The following is a 27,311-nucleotide window of genomic DNA, read 5'->3' as shown; positions in this document are numbered from 1 at the left end:
CCACCTGCATGAATTCCATTCTATTCCCACACTCATCTGTACAAGGGATAATGTGCAATGACCGATTAAACTACAAACCAGTGCACCTTTGTGATGGAGCTTGGGAGAAATCCACATGGCCTCAGCGAGAACAGGGAAACTCCACGTAGACAGCTCCAAAAGCCAGGATTGAATTCTGGTTGTTGGACCTAAGAGGCCAATGCTCTATTAGCTGTGCCGGTCTAGAACCCCACAAAATGCAAGATTCCTTTTGTAAAATGGATTACTTTTTCCCCATGCAAAAAAAAAAAGATAAAAGGATCCATAATTGTTGATTGAATAGGATGGAGAAGCGTTTCCAATTGGTGTAATAATATGAGCCATTGATAGTGTGCATTGCAAGTTCATCTTGCCCGATAAAGGGCAACGGACACAAAATGCTGGAGGAACACAGCATAATGGTGGGAGATTGCAGAACTCTGAGAAGCAGAGGAAACCGGGTGTTTCAGTGCTCGGCTTGTAACAGGTCAATATGCAGCTGCAACACAAAATTAGGGAAGTAGTCCCCAGCACATCCTTAGGCCATGTTGGTTGTTAATGCGAACGACACATTTCACTGTATGTTTTGATGTGCATGTGATATATCAATCAAAATTCAAAGTTCAAAGTACATTTATTATCAACGTATGTATACCTTGAGATTTGCTTTCTTCCAAGCATCCACAGAACAAGCAAACCCCGTAGAACCCATTAAAACAAAAGACCATCGAACACCCAATGCGCAGAGAGGAAAAAGAAGTTCAAAATCTCGACTCCAAATCTGAATCCTCACTGAGTCAAGACCAGAGGAGGGCTTTCAAGGACAGAGGGGCAGAGTTCTTTATTTCATCAAACATTGCACCACATGACACAATCTCTGTGTGACCCCTGTGCCGCCAAGTCTGAGTAGGCTGCACTATAACTTGGAGATTTTGAGCAGATTGAAAAACTCCGATGAGTCCCATGTCACAGTGGCAATGAAGCTACCCAGACGTACAACTTCATTGGAGTGTACCGGCATTCTGAGTTTTTTATTATAAAAGTTAAAATAAAGTTTCTCTTCATTTGGAAACTTTAATTGGGTCTTCTAATAAAAGAGCTGACATTCCACTGTACCTTTTGTTTGCAATTTAACGGCGATATCAGAACTTTGCACGGCAGCAAGTTGCAAGCTGTAGGCATCACAAGGTCACACACGTGCATGCTCGGTGACGCTTTGCCAGGCTTCTTATCTGCAATGTAACAAGTACCAAGGTCACTCTGTTTTGTTAGCAGCCGATCCAGTTGAGAAGCAAAACTTCATGGAGATTGCAGTCTCTGCCAAAGACATAACAGTAATTTCAAAATGAGACAAAGTAAGATGAACTGTAAACAAAGAAAAAAAATAAGAACTTTTCTATTATGTTAAAGATCAGATGTTGGGGTTATGCTGGTGCAAGCTCAATTTAATTTCAAGATAACTCCATAGTTCTAAACTATTTGCTCTAATGAATTGGAGTGCAAAACGAGGAGATGACTAAGTTGAATGCCAATGTTATATTTAATGATTAACAATTCACCAGAAATGGTCCGTAACCTGGAAGCAGACCGACACATGGCCTCAATTATTCGCTGTATAATTCCATTTCATACTGTAATTAACACCAAAACCAAAGATAACAAACACTCTCTGTGAAACTTGGGAAGCAAACTACGGATAAATAGGGTGAGCTCCTGAGAGAATTAAAGGTAGAACCGAATAAAATAAAATAGCTGAAGAAATGTGTAATAAAAGGATATCCCTCTGAGCAGGGGGCCGAGCAAGAACATGACAGCAGAATAAAAAAATTGAAAACAATTAAGGAGAAAGCAGATAATGCAAGTTAAAAAAATCTTCAGATGTGGATATCAGTAAGATTGAAAGAGTACAGAGTAAATTTACAAGGATGTTGCTGGGACTGGATGACCTAAGTTATAGGGAAAACTAGGGAACGAGCTGCCATCTGACGTGGTAAATGCGGGCTCACTCTTAAGTTTTAAGAACAAATTGGATAGATACATGGATGGGAGAGGTCTGGAGGGCTATGGACTGGGTGCGGGTCAATGGGACTAGTGGAATAAAGTTTTGGCGCAGACTAGAAGGGCCGAATGGGCTGTTTTCTGTGCTGTAGTGTTCTATGGTTCTATGGAAAGGTTGAAAAGGTTTGGACTTTATTCTCTGAAGTGCTGGAGAATTTGACAGATGGATACAAAATTATGAGGGATGTAAACAGGATAGATGCAAGCAGGCTATTTCCATTGAGGTTAGGTGAGACGAGAATTAGGGGTCATAGGTTAAGGGTGAAAGGTGAAATCTGTGGAATAACTCCTTCACTCAATGGATGGGGAGAGTGTGGAATGAGCTACCAGCGGAAGTGATGGGTGCAGGTTCGATTTAAATATTTAAGAGAAATTTGGATAAATACGTGAATGGAAGAGGTGTGAAGGCAATGTTCTATGTGCAGGTCAATGGGACTGGGCAGGATAACAGTTCGGCATGGACTGACTGGGCCAAAGTGCCTGTTTCTGCGCTCTATGACCCTAGGTTGGAAATCTGAAATAATATTGGAAAACTCAACGGGTCTGGCAGCATCAGTGGAAAGAGAAACCAAGCTAGTGTTTTAGGTCCAATAACCATTGTCAGATTTTGAGGAGAGACAGTCATGTCTCTCCTCATATCATTTAAGACTAATAAAATAATAATGAGCACAATGTAACAGTAAGGCCCTTTGTGCAAGGTATTCAAAATAATTCCTCTCTGTTCATGGATTCAGGAATCTGATACTTTAAAGAGTATTTTGGGTAGAAGTATTAGGAAGGATTGAAATGACGGTGGCAGTAAATTAATTCTATTCATTAGTCTTCCAAATGGGAGTCTATGTAAACAATAAAATATTTTTAATCAGTTCAGCTCCTGAATCACGGAAAAACCAGTAAAAGCCGATTTTGAAATGCTGAAAGACGGTGAAAGATGATTTTGAAGAGGCCAGGCTTTCTTCTTGCTACCAGCATTGGGCAGAAGGTAAGGGAGCCTTAGATCCCACACCACCGGTTTCAGGAACAGTTACTACCCTACACCTATCAGGCTCCTGATACAGTGTGGATAACTTCACTCATCTCAACTCTGAATGGATCCCACAACCTATGGACTCACTTTCTGGGATTCGACAACTCGTCCTCTCAGAGTTATTTATATAGTTTTTGTACAATTTGTCTTCTTTTGCACGTTGGTTGTTTGACAGCTTTTATTTATGTATAGTTTTTCATAAGTTCTATTGAATTTCTTTATTCTTCTGTAAATGCCTGCAAGAAGATGAATCTGAAAGAAGTATATGCTGATATATTCATAATTTAATCATAAATTTTCTTTGAATTCGACTTTAATGAAAGGTTTTCTTTTATCTTTCAAGGGAAGAGTTTATGAAAACACAACCCTGGAAGAGAGCAACGAGCTATTTAGACAATATTAATTGTGAGTAGTTTATTTGTTTATAATTAGCAGATGGCACACAAAGACAAAATGTCCAGTGGATTAACTGAGCAATAAAAAACAAATAATGTCTTTTTTCAGCCTGTTGGTGCAACCTTTGTCATTTTCGTAAGCTGACCAACTGTTAACCTCTGGCACAGTGAGGAGACCTCGGTAATTCTCTTGCTGCTTAACCCTTCCACTGATGGTCTGAAACAAACCTATCGCCGATAGCTTTAGAGAGAATTTCTGGTGAGATGCTCTTCTGACAAAAGATTACCCACCACGTGTGTCCTTGCTCATTGATCCGGTGCCATTCTGCTTCTGGAATCTCCACCAAAAGCTGAGCACCCAGATACAAGGCTATGGGCCAAACATAGGTCAATAGGGCAAGCCTACATATGTACAGTGGTCATCATATAATAGTGAAATGAAGGGTCTTTTCCCATATGATATAACTTTGTGCACTTGTTCTGGTCGCCTCACTATAGGAAGGAAGTGGAAGCATTGGAAAGGCTACACAGGAGATTTACCAGGATGCTGCCTGGTTTAGAGAGTATGCATTATGATCAGAGATTAAGGGAGCTAGGGCTTTACTCTTTGGAGAGGAGGAGGAGGACGAGCGGAGACATGATAGAGGTATACAAGATATTAAGAGGAATAGACAGAGTGGATAGCCAGTGCCTCTTCCCCAGGGCACCACTGCTCAATACAAGAGGACATGGCTTTAAGGTAAGGGGTGGGAAGTTCAAGGGGGATATTAGAGGAAGTTTTTTTATTCAGAGAGTGGTTGGTGCGTGGAATGCACTGCCTGAGTCAGTGGTGGAGGCAGATACACCAGTGAAATTTAAGAGACTACTAGACAGGTATATGGAGGAATTTAAGGTGGGGGGTTATATGGGAGGCAGGGTTTGAGGGTCAGCACAACATTGTGGGCCGAAGGGCCTGTACTGTGCTGTACTATTCTATGTTCTATGTTGTCCCAGTCATGGTGCTGTAGCAAGCATAGGAAGGTAAGTTAAATTTACATTTATCTAAATTAGATTGCCAATTTAGATTGAAAAGTTAAGTGTGAATAATTAAAATAAAATGATCTTTCAAGAAGTTGAATATGTCCTTTTATTTAACTATAAACATTAAGTAAAATGAAGTCCTGACCAGCCGGTGGTGTAGTACCAACAGCACTGGACTTCAAGGTGAGTGGTTTGAATCCAGACGGCTTCTTGCATGCTTTCCATCCAAGCTGGATTGAGCATCAGTTGGTGACTCGGCCTCAGAAGAAACAGACAAAGTGCTCAAGAAATGGCAAGGTTGCCGCCCGATGTACCACAAGGTGTGGAGAGGAACAACAACAAAACCAGGTCCTGATGAGGGCCCTCGACCTAATTCGACTTTCCATAGTTGCTTGCCTGATCTAGGTGTAGGCCATGTGCTGTTCGCATTGCTGCTATCAGGAAGGAAATACAGGAGCCTTAGGTCCCACACCACCAGTTTCAGGAACAGTTACTACCCTTCAACCACCAAGGTCTTGTACAAGTGTGGAAAACTTCACTCACCTCAACACTGAACTGATCACTGAATACAACCTATGGACTCACTTTCAAGGCCTCTACAACTCATGACCTCAAAATTATTTATTTAGTTATTATTACACTTACTTTTGCTTTCACACAATTTGTTAGTCTTTATTTGTGTGTAGCTTTTCATTGATTCTATTGTACTTGTTTGTTCTACTGTGAATGCCAGTAAGAAAATTAATCTCAGGGTAGGTTTTAGCAACATTTACGTACTTTAATAATAAATTTACTCTGAATCTTGACCTGCTGAGTTCCTCCAGCATTTTGTGAGTTTTGTTTCTCATTCCCTTTGTTTTACTTAATGTTTATAGTTAACTCATGTCACAAAAGTATAAAAAATAACTGTACTTTAAAAAAAATTTTTATTATAATTATTCAATAATTTAACTATTTCGTTCAATATATTGAACTGTTTATACATTCCTTTGGCTATCACAGATGTTTTGAAGTGGTTCATTATTTTTTGACCATAGCAGTGAGGCCTCTGAGATAATTGGATCTTCAAGGCCACAATATATAAAAGAGATTGCAGTTATTTTAGGGAGGATGGGTGTGTGTGTGGGGGGTGGGGGTGAGTTGAGTGGGAGTATGGGGTAGGGATAGTGGCAAGGACAGGAAGATGGCTAGGCTATACTCGATCCAGCCCTATATTTTTTTTTGTTCAGCTGGCTTGACATCAAGGTTAGATCTGCTCCTATCATGCCATTTGGAATACTTGCTGAACAACCTGGCCAATAGAGTCACAAAATCAGGCCCTTTGGCCCATCTAGTATGTGCCAACCTGGTCTTCTGCCTAGTCCCATCTATCCACACCCAGATCATAAAGAAGTTCCCCTCAGAATTCTCTTAAATAATACATCTTTCAACCTAAACCTCTCATACTCATCTCATCCAATGTGAGGGGGAGAAGCCTGCACTCATTTACCCTACTCCCGCAACATCCATGTTATTTTTTTCTGCATTCCTTCAAGCTAATTGATACCTTTCCTGTGGGTGGATGACCAAAACTGCATATAATATCCCAAATTCAGCCTCACCAACCTCAGCATAATGTCCTGACTCCTGTACTCAGTGCCCTGATTTATGAAGGCCATTGTGCCCAAAATTTTCTTTACAACCTTATCTACCTGTAATGTCACTTTCAAAGAGTTAGGAAGACTAAGCCTGCACTGCTCCCTGTTACTATTGACGGTGAGGACGTGGATGTGGTGAGGACCTGGGTGTGCACCTGGATGACAGACTTGAGTGGAACACCAACACAGAGGCCGTGTATAAGAAGGACCAGAGTCACCTTGACTTCCTGAGGAGACTGAGATCCTTTCGAGTACGGAGGCCTCTACTTCGCATGTTCTAAAAGTCTGTTGTTGCCAGTACAATCTTCTATGAAGTGGTGTGCTGGGGCAACGGCATCAACATGGGTGATGCTAACAGGCTCAATAAACAGATTAGAAAGACTGGCTCTGTTATAGGGGTCAAACTGGGCACACTGGAGGCAGTGGTAGAACAAAAGACCCCACGGAAAATCCTGGCAGTTCTGGACAATGTTTCTCACTCTCTGCATGCCATTTTGGCAGGAGAGAGAAGCACTTTTAGTAACAGACTAAGACAACTGTCTGGCTCCAAAGAGTGCAATATGAGGTCATTCTTACCCTCGGCCATTAGGCTCTACAATGAGTCAACCTATAGCTGGGAAAGTGATGATCCCCTCCTGTTGGACTGTTTGAGATAACTTTTTTTTATTCTTTCTTATTTCTCTTCTAATATTTGATATTTGTATATCTGTGCACTTGTAATGCTACTGTGAGACTAATTTCCTTTGGGATCAATAAAGTATCTATCTGTATACAAGGTCTCTTTGTTCTACTGCACCTCCTCACAGCCTTATCATTCATTATGTAAATGCAACCCTGGTTCGTCCTTCCAAAGTGCAACACCTCACACTCGTCAGAATTGAATTCTACCTGCTATTTTTTAGCCCCTTTCCCCATCTAGTCGAGTTCACACTGCAAACTTTAAAAGCCTTCCTGACTGTCCACGATTCCACCAACAAAATGTTATTTTTTATGCCAGTCCCATTTCTGAAGCAGAAGACATCAGATATCTTAATTGGTAAAGACAGATTGTGAGAAAACACCCTGATCAGGATCTAATTTCTGCACGACATAAAAGATTGACAGTTGACTTCAGCAACCTTGTTACTGATGCCACTATCCAGAGAACTCTGCTGCAGCATATATATTGTGCACTGGTTAAACACCAAGCACTTTCTCAGCTAACAGCTCATGAGAAGAAATCAAAAGTGGGATGAATAAACTGGACTGGTCAAAGAACACTGAGGCTGTCTACAAGAAGGGTCAGAGCCGGCTCTATTTCCTGAGGAGACTGAGGTCCTTTAACATCTGCCAGATGATGCTGAGGATGTTCTATGAGTCTGTGGTGGCCAGTGCAATCATGTTTGCTGTTGTGTGCCGGGGCAGCAGGCTGAGGGTAGCAGACACCAACAGAATCAACAAACTCATTCGTAAGGCCAGTGATGTTGTGGGGATGGAACTGGACTCTCTGACGGTGGTGTCTGAAAAGAGGATGCTGTCCAAGTTGCATGCCATCTTGGACAATGTCTCCCATCCACTACATAATGTACTGGGTGGGCACAGGAATACATTCAGCCAGAGACTCATTCCACCGAGATGCAACACAGAGCATCATAGGAAGTCATTCCTGCCTGTGGCCATCAAATTTGACAACTCCTCCCTTGGAGGGTCAGACACCCTGAGCCAATAGGCTGGTCCTGGACTTATTTCCTGGCATAATTTACATATTACTATTTAATTATTTATGTTGTTATTACTATTTAATTATTTATGGTGCAACTGTAACAAAAACCAATTTCCCCCAGGATCAATAAAGTATGACTATGACTATGACTATGAATATCTAATACACTGGGAGATTTTATTTCATTTAAATGTTAATACATTAGCGTATTCAGGAAAGTGACGCTTTTTACATCACCTACTAAGATTCCTTGCAATCTAAGCAAAATGACATAGAATAGAGCAAACACAAACACATTACTAACGTTGTTCTGCCATTTAAAAAGGCTCTATGAATAAACCAGGAAATTACAGGCCAGTGAGCCTGACATCAGCAGTTGGAAAGTTATTGGAAGGTATTCTAAGGAACCAGATATATAAACATTTGGATAGACAGGGACTGATTAAGGATAGTCAGCATGGCTTTGTGTGTGGTAGGTCATGTCCGACCAAACATATAGAATTTTTCAATGTAGTTACGAGGAAAGTTGATGAAGGCAAGACAGTGGATGCTGTCCACATGGATTTCAGTGAAGGTTTGGCATGGAAGGTTGGTCAAGAATGTTCAGTTGCTTGGTATTTAAGATGAGGTAGTAAAATGGATTAGACATTGGCTTTGCAGGAGAAGACAGAGAATGGTCGTAGATGGTTAAATCTGACTGGAGCCCCGTGACTAGTGTTGTGCAGCAGGGATTGGCGCTGTGTCTATTGCTGTTCCTCACCTATATCAAAGATCTGGATGATAATGTGGTTAACTGAATCAGCAAATCTGTTGATGGCAACAAGATTGGGGATGTAGTGAATGGTGAGGAAGACTATCAGAGCTTGCAGTGGTATCTGGACCAACTGGAAAAATGGGCTGCAAAATTGCAGATGGAATTTGATACAGGTAAGTGTGAGGTGTTGCCCTTTGGGAGAATCGGCCAGTGTAGGGCTTACACAATGAGTGGTAGAACAAACATGTGCATAGTTAATTAAAATGGTGTCACAGGTAGGTAGGGCCATAAAAAAAAGTTTTCAGCATATTGGCCTTCATAAATCAAAGTATTGAGTACAGGAGCTGGGATGTTATTTTGGAGTTGTGTAAGATGTTGGTGAGGCCTAATTTGGAGTACCGTATGCAGTTTTGGTCACCTACCTACAGAAAGATGTAAATAAGATTGAAAGAGTACAGAGAAAATTTACTAAGATGTTGCTGGGACTGGAGGACCTGAGTTAGAAGAAAATATTGAATAGGCTATAACTATATTCCCTAGAACATAGAATGTTGAGAGGAGACTTGATATAGAGGTATAAAAATTATGAGAGATATAGATAGGGAAAATGCAAGCTGAGGTTGGCTGAGAGGAGAACCAGAGTTCATGGATTAAGGTGAAAGGTGAAATTTTTAAGGGAAACATGAGAGGAAATTTCATTAAGGTGAAAGGTGAAATTTTTAAGGGAAACATGAGAGGAAATTTCATCCCTCAGAGGGTGGTGGGAGTGTGGAATGAGAGGCCAGTGCAAGGGATGGATTCAATTTTCATTTCAATGTTTAAGAGAAGTTTAGATAGGTACATGGACAGGAGGGGTATGGAGAGATATGATCTGGGTGCAGGTCAATGGGACTAGGCAGTTTAAATGGTTTGGCACAGACTAGATGGGCTGAAGGGCCTGTTTCTGGGCTGTAGTTTTCTATGCCTCTGTGACTGTATAGTAAATAAGATACCTTCATGTTATCAGGAATTTGTAAGATTTTGCAAGGAGAGCTTCTGTGGGATGAGGTGATACTGATAGTCTAGGCCTCGGAAGCAAGTAGTAATGAAGGGATCACTGCCAGCTTTGTGCTTGTCTGAGCTCTTTGTCTTCGAATACAATTTTCCTCATTCAGCCAATGGTCGGGCTGGTGTACTGAAGGTGGTGACGAATTTCAGCATTGATGTTTGCCATTGTCAAGAGGTTTGGGAAATAGCCTATATTTAGGAGGGATCTCTCAGAATATATGTACTGGGGACAGTTGCTAAAAGACTTGTACCCTATGGATATTGAACGTAAGGTCCATCTTTCCACATGCTTCAGTGAATGAGTCAACGATAGGTTGGAGCAGGTATCAGCTATGTACTACAACTTGGTGCAGGATCAGGTGACGCTGGTTCTGGAATGAAGTCTCTGTCGATTGAACAGTTTCTTATTAATTCTGAAGAGTAGATTGGGGACAGCACAGAAGCGTAGTGGCTAGCGTAATATTTTTACAGTGCCAGGGCTCAGTGATCAGGAATCAATTGCCACCGCTGTCTGCAAGGATGTTCTCCCTGTGACCACATGGTTTCCACTAGGTGCTCCCGTTTCCTGCCAGTTTCCAAAGTACGGGGTTAGGTTTAGTGAGTGGTGTGCACGCTATATGCATCAAAAGTGTGAACACACTTGGGGGCTGCCCCAAGCACATATTTGGACAGAGTCGGTCATTGATGCAAATAACATATTTGACCATGAGTTTCGATGTATTGATGTGACAATTAAGGCTAATCTTTTTTTAAAAAGGTCTTTAATCTTTAGATTCAACCCTGAGGAGGTGAGGTGCAACAATGCTGTGAGAAAGATTGAGGAAAGTACTGGGGCAATCATGCAGCCTTAATTGACAACTGTCTTTACTGAGTTTGGCTCTGTTGTTAACCTGTTGATTCATATCATAGCCACTGTGGAGAAAGCATAAACAGCTGTATCTGAAGAGGCTTCAGTGAGGTGGATTAAAACTCTGTATTATAGCTCCAAATTGGATTCTCCTGATTAACTGGAAGGATTAGGGAATCACCTTTCCTAATATTGAGGCTTGAACTAAAAGGAGATGGCAACATTGGGCAGGTCACATCAAAACAGTTACTTTCCCCAATAGTAAGGCTGATCAACATCTCCTCCCTCTAATCCACCCCTCCACATCCCCACAACCATGACTTTATCATTTCCTGTCAGAGTCACCTTATGTACAGACATTCCTGTGCCTAGCGCTTTTCATGGACATACAATCAATCTATGTATATAAAGTATCATATTGGAGTTTTTTTTTATTATTGTGTTCTTTATCTTATAGTGTTTTTTTTTGTGTTGCATCAAATCTGGAGTAACAATTATTTTGTTCTCCTTTACACTTGCGGCCTGGAAATGACATTAAACTAACTTGAATCTTAAATCTTGCATGCCTGACCCCAGACTCTCAAAACAGATCATCTGTTCTGACTTAAATTACCAGGCAGGTAAAGGATACAATTGAAAGGTATGCTTGCTCAGAAGTTTCCTGAAGAAACACCACATCCCCACTAATGCCAGGGAATCTCCAGCCCATGGCTGCTCAAAATGGAAATGGTGCGTTTGGGATGGGATTGAGAACCTCAGAGCTGTGCATTGGGAACACACAGTGCAGGTCTACTGTGCAAGTAGATTCAGATTGATTTATCATATGTACACGAAAGTGAAATGAGTTGTTTGTGATAACAACCAACACACCCAAGCTTGTGCTGGAGGCAGGCCACATTCCAGCACCAACATATCATCCTCACAATGTTCTATAGTAGCAAATGCTGTGCATCAGTTTATAATCCATCCGCTCATTTGTCCTCTCAGGTACCTCCTGCCCTGCCTGTGGTTGAGCCTGGGATTCCTGCATTGGCCTTAATAATGACCTATGAATCCCCAAAACAGAGTGAAAGCAGGTGATCCTTGAATCTGATGAACAGATTAAGAAGAAAGCATGGTGCAGGATCAGGTGACGTTGAGACCTGATGAATCACTTCAATCTCAATCTATAATCCTGAAAGTGAAATAAATTTTCAGATGCTAAAGTTTCATTCAAAAGCTAATTGACGTGACCTGTTTAAACTTGGAAGAGGCTTGTTCAGTAATCCACAGACCAACTAAATTTCAGAACAATAAACTTCTCCATCGCTCTTGAAGTGTTAAGAATTCCACTTTGTTATGTTAATCCTAGAGAGGAAATTGGATAAACATTTGTGAGAGAATAATTTGCAGATCTATGGGGAAAGAGTGGGGGGTTGGGAGTGATGGCATTGCTCTGACACTCACTGACTGGGCTGCTGCCATACACTTGTGTTGTTACAATTCAATAATTGTAATGTTACATCAGTAGAAGTATAAACACAAGAGACTCTGTGGATGCTGAAAATACAGAGCAACACAGTGCTAAAGGAACTTGGACTGTCAGGCAGAACCTATGGAGCGGAATAAATAGATGCTACGTCAGGCCGAGACCCTTCATCAGGACTGGAAGAAAAGGTGGGGAGAAGGGAAGGAGTACAAGCAGGCAGCTGATAGGTGAAACCAAGTGAGGGGGGAAGTGGGCTGGATGAAATAAGAAACTGAGAGGTGATAGGTGGAAGAGGTAAAGGGCTGAAGAAGAAGGAATCTGATAGGAGAAGAGACTGGACTAGGGAGAAAGGGGAGCACCAGACAAAGTTGATAGGCAGGTGAGGAGAAGAGGTAAGAAGGGAGCCAGAATAGGGAAAGGAAAAAAGGGAGAAGGGGGAAGGGGGAGAAATGACTGGAAATTCAGAAAATCGATGTTCATGCCAACAGGCTATGTAGGACAAATATGAGGTTTTGCTTCTCCCCGCTGAGAATGGCCTCACCGTGACTGTCGAGGAGACCATGGACTGACAGGTCTGAGTGGGAATGGAAAGTAGAATTAAAATGGATGGCCACCAGGAAAACCTGTTTTTTTTGTGGCAGACGGATTGAAGGTGCTCAATGAAGTGGTCCCCCAACCTATGTTGGGTCTCACTGAAGTAGAGGAGGCCATAATGGGAACACTGGATACAGTAGACGACCCTGACAGACTCACAGCTGAAGCGTCACATCAACTGGAAGGACTGTTTTGGGTTCAATAGAAGTATTTTCTGTTTCAATAGAAATGTTCATGGTTAGCATTGCCACTGTTCATTTGGGGTTTTCACAGTGTGAACTGTCAACGTGCCAAGGAGTTTTCGATTGAGTTTAATAACGTGAATGAAAAATGATGAACATGCCCACATATTTAGTGCACATTGTGCAAGTTAGATCCAGCTGTCACCCCTACTTTAGAATTCATTGAGTATCTAGTTCAAAACAGCAGGCCTGAAGAAGGATCTCTGCCTGATACGTTGACTGTTCATTTCCATAGATGCTGCCTCATCTGCTGAATTCCTCCAGCCTTTTGTGTGTGTTGCATCAGAGCCTTCTTTGTTACAAGAACATTGAAAATGCTGGATAACGAAAGGCCAAGGTCCACCTGGTTTGCTTGCTACTGTTCTGGTAAACACGCAGCACAATGATAGTGGAGTTATTGATTAATTATAGCAATTAGTTTTATAACAGTTAGTCAACAATATCCTTAGGAATGACACAAACAAAATCCTTTGGAAGACTGTTTGGAACCATGGTCTGATTCATCCATACCTCTTGTAGATCTACCATATTAAAGGTTTCAAATTACTCCCCTATTATACAGTATACTAATATATTATTTTCTGAAAGTCATGTATCTAACCTACACTTTAATGATTCAGAACTATCTGTCTCTGCTGTTTCCTGGTTGATGTTTGTACTATAGATTAATGCTGGGTCACTGAAGTAGAGAACGTTTTGGAAGTGGGGCAGGCAAGTGTTTTTCCAACACTGCTTCTTGCCTGGGAGAAGCAGAAATGCTCTCTGCAGATCTAGCCTGGACCCACAAAACAGCCTGTAAAAACACATAATTTGTTCGGCCCACCACTCACCCCGTTCCACTGAAATCTCTTTGCAACCTGACTCCCTCCTTACACTTTCCTGAGCCCAAACATCTCATCTTGTTCCTTTGACCCCAACCACCCAATATACTCTTGAACTTCTGTGCTCCACTGTGGCCCCCGTAACATTTCCATCACCCCTTATGTGAGATTCTTCAATTCTTCCCAGTAATGGGTCTTTTAAAGGTAAATCAACATTGCTCCCCTCCCAACCCCTCCTCCTGACTTCCAATTTTCCCTCTCTTACTCTTCATTTCTTTGCTGTAGGCCTCTCTGCCCAAAAGCGAACCAATTTCTTAGTTCATCGGTGTGTAGCAGGGAAAGTGACTCCAACAACAGCAGTCAGCTGCAATTCTTAAATTATCCATAGCCTTAGGAAATTCTGCCTTTCTGGGATCCCAGTCAAGTTTTTCCCTCTCTGAACCTTCCCATTAAGCTGGACAGCTTAATGCATGCTATGCAGGTTTTGAACACAAGGAGAATGGAATGTCATCACTCTTCCTGAAAACCTCCAAAGCACATGTTTAACCTCGTCAGTTTCTCTCCAACGTTAAGAAAACCACTACCATCTTGATACCCAATAAGTATAAGGTAATATGCCTTATTTACTGTCCCACCTGGTGTCTCTGACATCCTTCATCATGAAGAGTTTTGAGACATTGGTGATGGCACACAGTAACTCCTGCCTCCCACAACTTTGACTGACTCCAATTGACCTACCACCAAAACAGATTCATGATGGCACCAAATCCCGCGCTCTACACTCATGTCTGGAGCATCTGGGCAGTAAAGGTACCAATGTAAGATTATTGTTTATTGGTTCTAGCTCCATATCAAATACTATAATTCCAAGCAGACTTATTTCCAAACTTCTAGATCAGGGACTCAAGATTTCCCCTTGAATCCTGATTCTTGACTTCCTGGCAATATGCGGTCAGCTACACCTGGCATGGTTACTCTCAACTCCAGTGCTCTTTTGGCCCCTGCTCCACTCCCTTCCCACTCATGACTACATGGGTAGGTTCTGCTCCAACTCCGTTGACAAGGATACCACAGCAGTGGGCCAAATCTCAAATAATGTCGACTCAGGGTACAGGAAGGAGATGGAGAGCCTCGTGGCATGGTGTCATCATAACAATAACTTTTCCCTTAATGTCAGCAATTCAAATGATCTTCAGGAAGGGTGGTAGAGCACCCGCTCCTGTTTACGTTTGAGGTTGAGAGGGTTGAAAGCTTGATGTCCCTAGAAATGAACATCACCAATAGCCTGCCCTGGTCCTGCCAAGGAAGCACACCAGTACTTCTTCAGGAGGCTAAAGAAATTTAGTATGTCCACTTTAACCCTCACCACTTTTTATTAATGCTCCATAGAAAGTATCTAATCTGGATGCATCATGGCTCAAGACAGCGATAAACTGCAGAGAGTTGTGGACACAGCTCAGCACATCATGGAAAGCATCCTCCCCTCCATGGACTCTGCCTACACTTGGGGCCTTGCCCACTGTTATAATACTATTGAACAACCCTCTAGTACACCTCATAATGACATAAAGGCAGCACCTTCCAGACCCATGACCACTACCATCTGGAAAGACGAGAACAGCATATACCTGGGAACACCACCTTTTGGAAATCCCCCTCCTAGTCACTCACCACCCTGACTTGGAAACATATTGCTGTTCCTTCATTGTCGCTGGGTCAAAATCACAGCATTCCCTCCCTAACAACACTGCGGGTGTACCTACACCTCAGGGGCCGCAGCGGTTCAAGAAGGCAACTCATCACCACCTTCTCAAGGGCAACTAGGGATGGGCAATAAATGCTGGCTTAGATGGCGATGTCCACATCCTGTAAATGAATAGATAAATAAAGAATGCAGGTTATGCCCTCTGGCTCAGTTTTTTTGCACTTGGGTCTTCATTATCTCTCCCCTTTTGAGAAGCAACTGCAAACTTTTCATCTTCTCTTTTTTGTTGGAAACATGTACAACTTACAGAATGGCTCATAATCCAGATTCAGATCAGTAACTGGTCCTTCTGACCCAGAGAGCCTGCCACCCAATAACGCGCATTTGACCAATTAACATATGATAATCCCAAGTGGTCATGGGGAGAATGTGCAAACTTCTTACAGGCAGGAACCAGAATTGAACCCAGGTCACTGGCACTGTAATAGTGTTACGCTACCGGCTATGGCACCATGTTATTGTCTCAATCATTCTGATGTTCTCTTCTGTCCCTCAATATCTACATTACCCTTTTAGAGCCGTACTGCATGCAATATCTTGGAACAATTTATAAAGTGGACGATTCCTTCCTAGCGCTGACTTGATACTGATGTCAACCCATCAGCTGTGGGAAGGTGATAAATTGGAAGATGGCAGATTGTGACATTGTTAGACAGGAGCTGGGGGAAGTTAACTGGGAGCAGCTGCTGTCGGGCAAGTCCATGTCTGACGTGCGGGAGTTGTTTAAAGACCAGCTGATCAGTGCTCAGGTTTGGCATGTCCCAGCAAGGAGGAAGGACAAGGGTGGCAGGGTTAGGAACCCTGGATGATGATGAACTCAGTCAACAGAAAAGGGTAAGGTTTACAAAACTAAAAACAGACAGGGTCCTTGAGGAATATAGAATTGGCAAGAAAGAACTCAAGCAGATGATGAGAAAGAAAAAAAGGAGCTTTGAAATGTCCTAAACAAGTAGGATTACAGAGAACCCCAAGGCATTTTATACTTGCATTAAAAACAAGAGGATAACTAGGGTGAGGGTAGGACCACTTAAGGATAAAGAGGACAATTTATGCTTGGAGTTAAAGGATGTGGGCCAAGTACTAAATGAGTACTTTGAATCAATATTCACCAAGGAGAAAGACATGGAGGGTAGTGAGAGCAAGGTATGTCATGCTGATGTGCCAGAACGTTTTGAGATCAGCAAGGAGATGGTGCAGGTTCTTTTGAAGAGCATCAAGGTAGATAAATCCCTGATGGCGTATATCTGAAGTCATTAAAAGAGTCAAGCAAAAGATCATTGGGGCCTTGATAATGATTATTCTAACCTCACTAGCAGCAGGCACAACTCTGGAGGACTATAGAAATGCCTATGTGATGGGGAAGCTATTGGGGAAGATTTCTTAAGAGTACCATTTACATGTATTTGGGAAAACATGCCCAAATTAGACACAGTCAGAATGGCTTTCTGCTGGGCAAACTTGATTGATTTTGTTGAGGAGGAGACAAAGGTGATCGATGAAGGTAGATCTGTGGACATTATTATTATTATTTCTTTATTTTTCTATTTGTATTTACACAATTTGTCATTTTTTGCACATTGGTTGTTTGTCCGTCTTGTTGGGTGCGGTCTGGATGATAATGTGGTAAACTGGATCAGCAAATTTGCTGATGATACAAAGATTGGAGGTGTAGTAGACAGTGAGGAAGGTTTTCAGAGCCTGCAGAGGGACTTGGACCAGCTGGAAAAATGGGCTGAAAAAGGGCAGATGGAGTTTAATACAGACAAGTGTGAAGTCTTGCACGTTGGAAGGACAAACCAAGGTAGAACATACAGGGTTAATGGTAAGGCACTGAGGAGTGCCGTAGAACAGAGGGATCTGGGAATACAGATACAAAATTCCCTAAAAGTGGCATCACAGGTAGATAGGATCGTGAAGAGAGCTTTTGGTACATTGGCCTTTATTAATCAAAGTATTGAGTATAAGAGCTGGAATGTTATGATGAGGTTGTATAAGGCATTGGTGAGGCCGAATCTGGAGTATTGTGTTCAGTTTTGGTCACCAAATTACAGGAAGGATATAAATAAGGTTGAAAGAGTGCAGAGAAGGTTTACAAGGATGTTGTCGGGACTTGAGAAACTCAGTTACAGAGAAAGGTTGAATAGGTTAGGACTTTATTCCCTGGAGCGTAGAAGAATGAGGGGAGATTTGATAGAGGTATATAAAATTATGATGGGTATACATAGAGTGAATGCAAGCAGGCTTTTTCCACTGAGGCTAGGGGAGAAAAAAACCAGAGGACATGGGTTAAGGGTGAGGGGGGAAAAGTTTAAAGGGCACATTAGGGGGGGCTTCTTCACACAGAAAGTGGTGGGAGTATGGAATGAGCTGCCGGACGAGGTGGTAAATGTGGGTTCTTTTTTAACATTTAAGAATAAATTGGACGAATACATGGATGGGAGAGGTATGGAGGGGTATGGTCCGTGCGCAGGTCAGTGGGACAAGGCAGAAAATGGTTCGGCACAGCCAAGAAGGGCCAAAAGGCCTGTTTCTGTGCTGTAGTTTTTCTATGGTTTCTATGGTTTCTATGATTCTACTGTGTTTCTTGTATTTACTGTGAATGCCCGCAGGAAAATGAACCTCAGGGTTGTATATAGTGACATATAGTACTTTGATAATGAATTTACTCTGAATCTTGAACTTTAAACGTTGGTGATGGAGGAACATGTATATTGAATGTGCATCGTGAGGGTTGTAAGAGGATCAGAACCGCTGCATTGACAGATTTGGTGGAAAACGATGATTATTGATCTTCTTGATATTGAGACTGATGAAATTCCTGGGAAATCAGCATGCCAGTGAGGTGTAGTCTTCATCACAGCCTTTGAGAACCTGTTGCTAGGGAGCAAATACTTTGGAAACATCAGTGAAAAGAACTGAAGAGTGAAGAACAGAATAAACTAGACACTCCCCTGATTTATAGATTAATAGATATTGAAGAGATTCATGTGACTTATTTATGTGAGTATTTGGATTTGTCACTCTCTACAAATACAAAATATTGCACAATATAACCAAATTTAAGTCTGCTGAGTACACAGCTGGCGTGGATGAATTGGGCAGAATGGACTGTTTTTGTGCTGTATGACCCTGTAACAACTGGAAATTTCCAGATTAGTTCTGACGAAAAGCTTTAACATATTATAGCATCATTTCAAAACACTACAACATGAAAGATTTACAGAAGCAACTAGAAATTATTCCATTCCTTATATGGTAATTTATTTATATATATATATATATATATTGGAGATCAATAATTGTTGACCTTACTCCGTTTTGCGGTTCTGTCGTGACAAATAACATTTCTATTTTCAAGTTATTTGATATTGTGAAAGGTACAACAGCGCAGTTCACAAGGACTCTCCTCCCACTTATTTCATTAGGAAACAAAATGTTCCAAGGTTTCGCATTAACACTGGCTCGCTAGTACATTTGGCAGCAAATCAGCATAAGTAGGAATGTGATCATTTGATGGGCCAAAATATTCCTCCAGTGACCACAGCATTCTTTTGTACACAGCAACTTGTTTTCACAGCTCATTTCCAAAATATTCTTCTCTCTGTATTAATTTTGGTGGACAGTCTGTTGACTAGATGGTTTTAACAAAGCTAACAGTTTCCACTAACTTTTGTCAGCCTTTTACCCTTAAGGAATGTTGTCAGTTCCTCACTATCAACAAACCTCCCATGAGTTGCCTTGGGAGGCCTGACAGCTGCTTTGATAGATTGTCTTCTGTGTTATGTGATTCTGTCTTTTGATCCTACAATCTAATTTAGAGCTCCATGTTCAAGATTACTCTGGTGAGAGTCTAACAGATCTTTGTTCATCCTCTTTCAATTCTCTACTGTCCTCAGTATATCGAAACATTCAACGTTGGTCCTCCAGTGCTGGCAGGATTCTATCAGTGTGCACAAGGGGCTCTTCGTTGGTTCCTTCCTGTCCGCATTGATGTGAAGGCCTTAAACAGTACTTACTCAACCATGAAATCGGATTCCCAAATGTGGAACAATATCAACTTCTTTATTGATGGCAAGGCTATTGCCCCAGTTTACCTTTTTAATGTCAGTCCAGATAAGATAAAACTTAAGTCTAAACATCGACAAACCAAAACTAGTATTTCCACCTAAACATAGGAGTCCAAGAGCTACACAGTATGGAAAAAGGCCCTTCAACCCAGACGGTCTGTCTCAATCAAATTGCCCCATCCCAAGCAAGTTACATTTGGCAGCGTTTGGTCTATAACATAGAACATCAGTATACGGCATGGTGGTGTAGCGGTTAGCACAACGCTAACAGGCGTTAGTACAGATAGTACAGGCGACCTAGGTTCAATTCCTAACGCTGCTTTTAAGGAGTTTGTATGTTCTCCCCATGACCAAGTGGGTTTGCTCCAGCTTAATCCAGTTGGCGGTTAATTGGTCGTTGTAAATTGTCCGTGATTAGGCTGGCGGTAAATTCGTGGGTTGCTCTGCGGCACGGCTTGAAGGGCCGGAAGAGCCGATTCCACACGGTATCTCAATAAATAAACAAACAAACAGTAAATAACAGCTCAGTGCAGGCACTTCAGCCCACGATGTTGTGCCGACCTTCTAACCTACTCAAGATCAATGCAACCCTTCTCTCCTACTTAATTTCTGTCATCAATGTACCTAAGAGTTTCTCAGAAGCCTCTTCCAGTACCACTGGCAGAGTGTTCTGTACACCCACCACTCCGTGTAAAGACCTTGCCTCTGACATCCCCCATACACGTTCCCCCAATCACTATAAAATTATGCTCCCTTGTATTATCCACTTCTAGCCTGGGAAAAAAAAGTCTCAAGCTATCCACTCTATCTAAACCTTTGATCATCTCGTAGACCCCTATCAGGTACCCCTCATCCTTCTTCACTCTGAAGAGGAAAACTCTAGGTCACTTATGATTTCATCTATCTGTTAGACTACCAGGATGGTGGTGTGGAGATACGTCTCTACCAAAGGAGGTGTAATGTGCTCCTTCCTCCCCATTAGCCAGCAGGTCACCCTTGGACAAGGTGTAGCACCTGCTAAGCCCCTCGATCAGGTTCGTGTGAAGCCATGGGAGCAGGTGATGGATAATCAAATGAGCACTGGTCATATGGTCGTGTCCTGGTTATGCAGCCACTGATGCCAAGCAAACAATCCCTGAAGAGTATTGATAATGGTTGGGGTCACCTGACTTGTAAAGACACTGCCTAGAAGAAGGCAATGGCAAGCCACTTCTGTAGAAATATTTGCCAAGAACAGTCATGGTCCTGGAAAGACCATGATCGCCCACGTCATACGACACAGCACATAACGAACGAATGGTGGACTACCACCTGAAGCTAATGATGAGGATGCATAGCAATGCCGTCACTGTCCATTTGCAAAGACCACCATTTTCCCTGCCAGAACACCATTAACTTTTACCTCAGAACCTCTCCCATCTGTGCCAAGAACCTAAAGCTTGCCTTAGTTACACTCAGAAGCCCATTCCAAAATTGGCCTCAATCCCTTCAAATATTTTTGAGAGACATAACCCCCCAAACTGTCACAAGAACTGAGACCAGCTCATTTGTCTCTATGAACACTTTTGAAATTTAAAATAAGAATGATGGTATTCTCTTCAAGCAAACCTCTATTTTATATATAGTTATTTCTGTAATTGAGCTGATTTCAAGTATCTATAAATCAGCTTTTATAGCAAACACTTTAAATACAATTTACACACAGAAGGCTGTAAAACATAAGATACAATGATAACTGAAGATAAATTTGCTTCTTAGCTGCTCATGTCATTTTACAGGTAGGGAGACCGTGAAGGTAAATTATTATCTGTGATACTTTAATGATAAATACACCATTAATAGAGATTAGGATGAAGTGGGATAATATTTATATAATATTGCTTATCATTTTGTCATTTTATATCTGCCAGACCCAAGCCTGTGGTGCCTTGAGTTGTTTCAACAGTAAATAGCAAAAGAACTGTTAATTGTGTATACAACAGGAATTCTGCAGATGCTGGAAATTCAAGCAACACACATCAAAGTTGCTGGTGAACGCAGCAGGCCAGGCAGCATCTCTAGGAAGAGGTGCAGTCGACGTTTCAGGCCGAGACCCTTCGTCAGGACTAACTGAAGGAAGAGTGAGTAAGGGATTTGAAAGTTGGAGGGGGAGGGGGAGATCCAAAATGATAGGAGAAGACAGGAGGGGGAGGGATAGAGCCAAGAGCTGGACAGGTGATTGGCAAAAGGGGATACGAGAGGATCATGGGACAGGAGGTCCGGGAAGAAAGACGTGGGGGGGAGACCCAGAGGATGGGCAAGAGGTATATTCAGAGGGACAGAGGGAGAAAAAAGAGAGTGAGAGAAAGAATGTGTGCATAAAAATAAGTAACAGATGGGGTACGAGGGGGAGGTGGGGCCTTAGCGGAAGTTAGAGAAGTTGATGTTCATGCCATCAGGTTGGAGGCTACCCAGACGGAATATAAGGTGTTGTTCCTCCAACCTGAGTATGGCTTCATCTTTACTTCTAGGAAGAGGTGCGGTCGACGTTTCAGGCCGATTCTAGGAAGAGGTGCAGTCGACGTTTCAGGCCGATTCTAGGAAGGGGTGCAGTCGACGTTTCAGGCCGATTTCTAGGAAGAGGTGCAGTCAACGATTCAGCCTCCGGGTCCAACATATTATTCTCCGTAACTTCCGCCACCTCCAACGGGATCCCACCACTAAGCACATCTTTCCCTCCCCCCTCTCTCTCTGCATTCTGCAGGGATCGCTCCCTACACAACTCCCTTGTGTATTCGTCCCCCCCATCCCTCCCCACTGATCTCCCTCCTGGCACTTACCCGTGTAAGCGGAACAAGTACTACACATGCCCTTACACTTCCTCCCTTACCACCATTCAGGGCCCCAAACAGTCCTTCCAAGTGAGGCAACACTTCACCTGTGAGTCGACTGGGGTGATATACTGCGTCTGGTGCTCCCGATGTGGCCTTTTATATATTGGCGAGACCCGACGCAGACTGGGAGACCGCTTTGCTGAACATCTACGCTCTGTCCGCCAGAGAAAGCAGGATCTCCCAGTGGGCACACATTTTAATTCAACATCCCAATCCCATTCTGACATGTCTATCCACGGCCTCCTCTACTGTAAAAATGAAGCCACACTCAGGTTGGAGGAACAACACCTTATATTCCGTCTGGGTAGCCTCCAACCTGATGGCATGAACATCGACTTCTCTAACTTCCGCTAATGCCCCACCTCCCCCTCGTACCCCATCTGTTACTTATTTTTATGCACACATTCTTTCTCTCACTCTCTTTTTTCTCCCTCTGTGTCCCTCTGAATATACCTCTTGCCCATCCTCTGGGTCTCCCCCCCACCTCCTTGTCTTTCTTCCCAGACCTCCTGTCCCATGATCCCCTCGTATCCCCTTTTGCCTATCACCTGTCCAGCTCTTGGCTCTATCCCTCCCCCTCCTGTCTTCTCCTATCATTTTGGATCTCCCCCTCCCCCTCCAACTTTCAAATCCCTTACTCACTCTTCCTTCAGTTAGTCCTGACGAAGGGTCTCGGCCTGAAACGTCGACTGTACCTCTTCCTAGAGATGCTGCCTGGCCTGCTGCGTTCACCAGCAACTTTGATGTGTGTTGTTAATTGTGTATAGTTGGGTCTTTGGATATCCCTTGTGCGACAAAGTCAATATTATTCAGTAGAAAGTAACTGCAGAATATCCCGCTTTCGTTCTGTTTGTTCTACTATGTAAGTTTATAGTAATTGAAAGAAGGTTTAAATTATTCTCTTTGATGAGAGGAAGATGGAAGAGACAGTTAGGTGCTAAATTTGCTTTCTATCCCTTGTTGTCCTACCGAATTGTATTGTTGCAATTCTTGTGGCGATGGTGGTTAATGCCAACAGTTGTTTTCAGTTCATAATGGCTTTCTGATCACCCCAGTGGATATTAAAATTCAGTCATTTGGATGGGTGGGCCAGACTGCTTGGCAACCTCAATTAGATTAAGTTTCTTGGGGCATTTTGTAACATCTTTATGTGTTGAGGCTATAGAAATGCAAGCTTGTATGCTCATTTTACTGAAGATTGCAATAAATCAACTGAATTTTGCAATAAAATCCAACTTTGATCTTATTGTTTTCCCGTGTAAATCCCCAGATTCTCCATTTTGAAAACTTGGAGGGATTTGAATACTGAATCTCTAAGCTGTTTACACCATAGCCACAGCAACTGTGTTTTAAACTTTGTCTCCCAACTTCTTCCTCATGCAATAAAATGATCTAAGTCACTTCATGCTCCTTTCTTCATAATAATAAATAATAAAATACAAAAAATACCATTCATAATATTTGATGTATTTGTTTTCAAAATAATATGTAAAATAACTTGCTGTAAAGCAGTAGTGCAATAATTTTAAAAAAGCACGAGGAGAATCATTAAGATCTTCTCTCACATTTGTTTGTTTTGAGTCAATGCTCAACTCTGCAAGAAAAAGAATCCATATTTCATTCGGAGTTTGAGGAGATTTGGTTTGTCGCTTAAAACACACAAATTTCTTTAGATGTACTGTGGCTGTATTCTGACTGGCTGATGCACCATGTGGTATGTTTGGGGGGGTGGGGGGGAACTACTGCACGGGATCAAAATGAGCTGCAGAGGGTTGTAAAATTAGTCACCTCCATCACGGATACCAGCCTCCGCAGTATCCAAGACATTTTCAAGGACCGGTGCTTCAGAAAGTCGACATCCATTATTAAGGACCCACTTCACCCAGGGCATGCCCTCTTCTCATTCTTACTATTGGGAAGGACGTACAGAAGCCTGAAAGCACACACTCAACGATTCAGGAACAGCTTATTCCCCTCTGCCATCGGATTCCTAAATGCACATTCAACCTGTGAACATTACCTCGCTACTTTCTTATTGTATTTCTTTTTTTCCCCTGCATTACTTACTTAATTTAACTATTTAATATATGCCTACTGTAATTCACAGCTTTTCCTCTATATTATCATGTATTACATTGTACTGCTGCGGAAAAGTTAACAAATTTCATGGCATCTGCCGGTGATACTAACTCTGATTCTGATTCTGACACCTTTGTGATTTTTCATGCCTACTATTAGAGATTCCAGTTTGATTTACATGCTGCTTTCCCTGCCAGCCTTGTATTTGTGTCCCAGGATTTCCTATTTTTTTTCAAAATGAAGCGTTCTAGGGCAAGGTTTGTGTGGTTCTCTGCCAAGGCTAGAGTGAGTAGAGAATAGAAGATAAGTCAGGAATTAATAGTTTGTTGACGCCAGCCTTGAGATTATGGGAGGCAGGGAAATGAAAGGAGGTTAGAATGAAAGATTTCTAAGAAAACTGATAAAGAGCTGGACAACCAAGTTATCGTTTTATTGGGGAAGTGGGAATGGTATCAAGAAGTACTAATGAATGATTGTTCATGGTATATTGTGAAAATGGTTATGAGGTCTTCAGACGGAATCATTTCTGAACTCCATCCACTCCTATTTTTCCCTTTCTTACCATGGAAACATATCGAATGGTGAAAAGCCTTGATGTAGTGGATATGGAGACGATGGAGGAATCTAGGACCAGAGGGCATTGTCTCAGAATAGTGTACAAAGGCTGTTGTAAATCTAATCATGGTATACAAAGACTGTTGTAAATCTAGTCAAGAGGAAAAGAAAAGCTTATGGAAGGTTCAAAAAGCTAGCAAATGATAGAGATCTACAAGATTATAAGGCTAGTAGGAAGGAGCTTAAGAAAGAAATTAGGAGAGCCAGAAGGGGCCATGTGAAGGCCTTGGTGGATAGGATTAAGGAAAACCACAAGGCATTCTACAAGTATGTGAAGAGCAAGAGGATAAGACATGAGAGAATAGGATCAATCAAGTGTGACGGTGGAAAAGTGTGTATGGAACTGGAGGAGATAGCAGAGGTACTTAATGAGTACTTTGCTTCAGTATTCACTACGGAAAAGGATCTTGGTGATTGTAAGAATGACTTACAGTGGACTGAAAAGCTTGAGCATGTAGATGTTAAGAAAGAGGATATGCGGGAGATTTTGGAAAGCATCAAGTTGGATAAGTCACCTGGGCCGGATGAGATGTACCCCAGTCTACTATGGGAGGCGAGGGAGGAGATTGCTAAGCCTCTGGTGATGATCTTTGCGTCATCAGTGGGGACAGGAGAGGTTCTGGAGGATTGGAGGATTGCGGATATTGTTCCCCATAGTTCAAGAAAGGGAGTAGAGATAGCCCAGGAAATTATAGACCAGTGAGTCTTACTTCAGTGGTCAGTAAGTTGATGGAGAAGATCCTGAGAGGCAGGATTTATGAACATTTGAAGAGGCATAATATGATTAGGAATAGTCAGCACGGCTTTGTCAAAGGCAGGTCGTGCCTTACGAGCCTAATTGAATTTCTTGAGGATGTGACTAAACACATTGATGAAGGAAGAGCAGTAGATGTAGTGTATATGGATTTCAGCAAGGCACTTGATAAGGTACCCTATGCAAAGCTTATTGAGAAAGTAAGAAGGCATGGGATCCAAGGGGACATTGCTTTGTGGATCCAGGACAGGCTTGCCCACAGAAGGCAAAGAGTGGTTGTAGATGGGTCATTTTCTGCATGAAGGTCGGTGAACAGTAGTGTGCCTCAGGTATCTGTTCTGGGACCCCTACTCTTTGTGATTTTTATAAATGTCCTGATGAAGAAGTGGAGGGATGGGTGAGTAAATTTGCAGATGACACAAAGGTTGGAGGTGTTGTGGATAGTATGGAGGGCTATCAGAGGTTGCAGTGGGACATTGATAGGATACAAAACTGGGCTGAGAAGTGGCAGATGGAGTTCAAACCAGATAAGTGTGAGTTGGTTCATTTTGGTAAGTCAAATATGATGACAGAATATAGTATTAATGGTAAGACTCTTGGCAGTGTGGAGGATCAGAGGGATCTTGGGGTCTGAGTCCATAGGACACTCAAGGCTGTTGTGCAGGTTGACTCTGTGGTTAAGGAAGCACACGGTGCATTGGCCTTCATCAATTGTGGGATTGAGTTTAGGAGCTGAGAGGTAATGTTGCAGCTATATAGGACCCTGGTCACACCCCACTTGGAGTACTGTGCTCGGTTCTGGTCACCTCACTACAGGAAGGCTGTGAAAACCATAGAAAAGGTGCAGAGGAGATTTACAAGGATGTTGCCTGGATTGGGGAGCATGCCTTATGAAGGCAGGTTGAGTGAACTCGGCCTTTTTTCCTTGGAGTGACAGAGGATGAGAGGTGACCTGATAGAGGTGTATAAGATGATGAGAGGCATCGATCGTGTGGATAGTCAGAGGCTTTTTCCTGGGGCTGAAATGTCTAGCACAAGAGGCCACAGTTTTACAGTGCTTGGAAGTAGGTACAGAGGAGATGTCAGGAGTAAGTTTTTTACACAGAGAGTGGTGAGTGCGTGGAATGGGCTGCTGGCGACTGTGGTAGAGGTGGATACGATAGGGTTTTTTAAGAGACTCTAGGACAGGTATGTGGAGCTCAGAAAAATAGAGGACTATGGGTAACCCGAGGTAATTTCTCAGGTAAGGACATGTTTGGCACAGTTTTGTGGTCGAAGGGCCTGTATTGTGCTGTAGGTTTTCTATGTTCTATGTTCTATTCTAATACTGGTGCATCCATATAGAATGGAGATGAGGAGGGATTTCTTTAGCCAGAGATTAGTGAAACTGTGGAATTTGTTGCCACAGGCAACTGTGGAGGCTCAGTCAATGGGTATATTTACAGCAGAGATTGATAAATTCTTGATTAGTCAGGGCATGAAGAGATATGGGGAGAAGGCAGGAGATGGAGGTTGAGAGGGAAATGGA

General features: G+C 42.4%; 1 long non-coding RNA gene across 3 annotated transcripts in view; it reads right to left on the bottom strand.

The window, feature by feature from the left end:
- Positions 1 to 27,311, bottom strand: part of LOC140194107 (uncharacterized) — a 130,414-nt gene that overhangs the window by 22,374 nt on the left and 80,729 nt on the right. For 2 of the 3 annotated variants that reach the window (XR_011885046.1, XR_011885037.1), the window contains exon 3: positions 1,135 to 1,335. This is a non-coding gene — a long non-coding RNA (uncharacterized lncRNA). Of the gene's footprint in view, positions 1 to 722; positions 1,336 to 27,311 lie in introns of those variants that run through there. The other variant, XR_011885034.1, reaches the window with a different exon arrangement.

Source organism: Mobula birostris, chromosome 1, assembly GCF_030028105.1.
Source record: "Mobula birostris isolate sMobBir1 chromosome 1, sMobBir1.hap1, whole genome shotgun sequence".
Taxonomy (NCBI): Eukaryota; Metazoa; Chordata; class Chondrichthyes; order Myliobatiformes; family Myliobatidae; genus Mobula; species Mobula birostris.
The sequence above is the reverse complement of the archived record's forward strand: the minus strand, read 5'-3'. Positions and strand labels throughout refer to the sequence as shown.